The following is a 3620-nucleotide window of genomic DNA, read 5'->3' on the forward strand; positions in this document are numbered from 1 at the left end:
CAAGTACGTGTGTGCAATGAGTGCTACCAAAGAATGTAACAGAAGAATAATCCAAACTTTAACATGTCTCGCACTTTACCTTCAACAGTCCTGTAGGACATAATGACTTCCTCTCTTTCCTTGCATCACTCAGTTTGCTGACTTCATGTGAGGAGTCTCTGCTTACCTTGCTTTCTGTCCTTGATACACTTTGTGACTGTCATGATTCGAGTTTTGAGGAGAAGACAAACGACTGCATGGTCTCAGTAGATGCCAGAATAGTGATCTTTATTACACACTTCTAAGACAGAAGCATGGGAAGACAAGCGTACAGCCACAGATCTCCGCCGGGCGGCGGCTCTCCATATCTTTTATATTATTCATGATGACGTCACACAGACCTTACTGGAAATGATATCAAGTCCCCACAATCCCAAAAGTCTTCCTTATATAGACATCAGATGGTACTTTTAGAGAAAAACAAGTGTGTGATCTGTTATGCATTTTGTGAAACTGTGAGTCCACTAGAGAGGATGTCCTGAGACGACCTCCCTTTGTTAATAAGTGTTTATGTGAGGGAACGTGCGTGTCTTTCATAAGTCTGTATATATGTGCACGTTAGTGAGGCCTGACTACGTGCATAACTGAATGTAACAGTCCAGCTCGAGTGGAGTGGTGATGTTGCAACAGTTTAAGCAGAGAGAAAGTAAGCTGGTGGAAAATTACCTTGTAGCCGATTTACTAAGAAACTAAGAAACTGATAAACTGATGCAGACTAATGAAGTAATAATGAACCTACAACAGTGCATGTAAATGATATCAGTGAGATTAAAATAACATCCATTATCCTAACAACTCCTTTGAAACAATGTAAGACATTCAACATAATACAGGTCAATCCAACAGATCTAATGATTTTCACACTCTTCTAAGTCAGAGGTCTAATGCAAACTAAAACTACATACCATATTATAATGCAACTACTTTGATCTCATATATAAGGTAACATATGATAACAAATTAATCTCCACATGACCAATGGGGGCTCGTCCGGGATTGGTAAGGTTACAATTTGCCTCACAACGTGACATTTTCACAGGACCATACATGTAGCCTGAGTAAAAAGCAGACCTGCACCGTACTCAACCTCACTGAGTGCATGAATCACGTAGAAATCAGAAATGCGTTGCTTATGTGTGCTTTTGTGTGTGCTTGTGTAGCTTTTATGCTATTTAATGTCAGTTATTTTAGCTTTTTATTACATTTCTGCGTTTTAGTCTGGTTGTTAAAGAGGAGGATCTCATGCTGCAGGCTTAATAATGCTCAGGCCTCTTCAAAGCAGGTTTTTCTTTTCTTTTAAATGTTTTTGTGGGTTTTGCAGATTGTTTGACTGATGATTTGTGTTTTATATTAAGCTGTCGGAGAGCTATGGAGAAGAGCACAACAACGATGAGACACAAAGAAACACTAACCGATCACTGTTTCATCATATCCATCTTCCTGCTAAAGAAAACCACTTAAAAAACTGACGCCTGGTCCCGTCCATCTGTCCTCTCACATCCTTCTTTCTGTATTTAACACACACAGAGAAAGTGTGGGCGTGTTTTGGATGCCTGCTCTGTTTGGCAGTTAACAAAATGTCACATGGATGTCACTGGGTTTTATAATCTGGATACCAGAGAACATAATCTCCATTCTAATTATGAGAGGAGGAAAAGAAGGAGGAGCAGAGCGGGAAGGCATCTGGACAGACTGGAAGGAGATGGAAGAAGCACAATGTGAGCTGCTGTTGGTGGTGAGTTCAGGGGCGGTACTGCTCTGTTATGTCACACATTTTTCAGGGTTTTAAAGGGAGTGGGCCTTTTAACTATGACATAGCCAATTTACCCAAAGACATAATAAACTAAAACAAGATAAATTATTTAAAGAGCTGAAGATTAACAACAAGTTTTAACTTTAAAACCTGCATTAAGCAGAAGAAATAACATTTAAACACTTAAACTACAGATTCTAGTGTAATCACAGTCAAGCAGAGTTAATCCTGCTTCCAGAGACAATAACCACCAGCAGCCAGAATAAAAAATAAAACTAATAAAACAGCAACAGTAGATTCACTTTGTTGTGTTTTCATGAGATAAGATTGGTTGCCCTAACAGGACGCCACTGACATGCGTAACACAATTTCACCCACCAATTTGTTGACTTGATGTCTGCAGTCACATTTATCTACAGTTATCAGTAAACAATACAAACCTTTGTTAGAGGCTTGTGACATAAGTCCCAACGATGCCACCGGACTAACCCACGGTCATATGGTCACACTGGCTCAGGTCGAAAATGCTTCAGTCTTTAAACCTGCTGAGTTCATGCAAAGCAAGAACCAGCTGCTATTTCACCGAGGGCACTGCTCGTATTCAAGCTTTAGCAAGAAACTCACTTTCAGGACCCTGAAGATGGAAATTACTAATTAATCAGTTCAGTTCAGTTTCTATTCATTAGTGTAGCTGAACTTAAAGGGTCATATTCTCCCTCTTCTGTCCTGCAATTCTGAATAGTGCTCCAAAAAAAGAAAGGGAAGAAGAAGAATATAATAACTCTAATTTCATGGATCCATCCATTATCTTAAATTTTTCCATTTCAGGGTTTAGGGGCTTTGATCGATCTGGTCTAAAATATCATAATTCAAAAAAAAATTTTAATAATTTTTAAAAAATCTAAAATATTTACCCAAACTGTAAGGCTTCCCTCTCTAATGGACCAGTGTACTGGCAAACAAACATCTCTTATTGAACTATAGGAAGCTTTTATAATGAGCTTGTGCTTCTGTGATTCAGCCATTAGCAGCATTAATGGATATAAGGAATATAAATATAAATATAAAAGACAGAGAGTATGGAGAGGTAAAAATAGGGGATGGGGGGGGGGGCTTTGAGGTAAAGAGGAAGGGAGGGGCAGGAGGTATATGGAGAGAGAGAGAGGGAGAGAGAGAGACTACAATAAAAAGGCTGATGTCATCTCTGTGAAGCAGCCAATCCGAGAGCAGCAGAGAGGGAAGGAGGGAGGGAGAAGAGGCAGAGCTCAGAAGGGTGTGTTTTCTGTACCACTGCAGCATCAGTGCAAAAAAAGACAGGAGGAAAAGGCACGAGTCGGTGGACTGGACCGAGAAACAATACAGAGCTAGAAGAAGAGCCACGGAGAGGAGCCTGAGAGGAGGAGACACATCAAGAGGAGACACCTGCAGAGGTAGGACTAACACTGAAGCATCCCAGGCTTCTGCTGGTGTCTGGGTTTCCATCCATGAATGTGTGTGTCTGTGTGTCAGTGGGTTGGAGATCAGGGCTGGAGGCTCTAACGGTGTCTTACATAATAGGAAGGCAGGTAGTGTGTGAGCGACTGTGCTGAGATACTAGACAAGTGTTTGTGTGTCACTGTACATACATGTGTGGGTGTTGGTGCGCACTTCCTCCTGTCTGTGATTTCACCTTTTGACTCAAACATGCTCGGGTCAGTAAATGTTCACTCGTGATGTTTGTGTGGAGGTAAATCCATCTGTAGGGAGTGTCTGACCCGATTCAGCTTTTTAATATCTGATAAATAATCTGCGGCCGTGTGTTTTTATGAATATTGAATGAAATGCTGCA

At 40.7% G+C, this 3620-nt stretch overlaps 1 long non-coding RNA gene across 1 annotated transcript; it reads left to right on the top strand.

The window, feature by feature from the left end:
* The first annotated feature begins 1690 nt into the window (after positions 1-1690).
* LOC146551399 (uncharacterized) lies at positions 1691-3200 on the top strand. The gene is made up of 2 exons (XR_014890169.1): positions 1691-1774; positions 3089-3200. It is a non-coding gene; the product is annotated as an uncharacterized LOC146551399 (long non-coding RNA).
* The last annotated feature ends 420 nt before the right edge of the window (positions 3201-3620 follow it).

The sequence above is a fragment of the Mchenga conophoros genome, linkage group LG20 (genome assembly GCF_057382185.1).
Source record: "Mchenga conophoros isolate Kocher_MC1m ecotype Shallow Benthic linkage group LG20, M_conophoros_male_GT1.1, whole genome shotgun sequence".
Lineage (NCBI taxonomy): Eukaryota > Metazoa > Chordata > Actinopteri > Cichliformes > Cichlidae > Mchenga > Mchenga conophoros.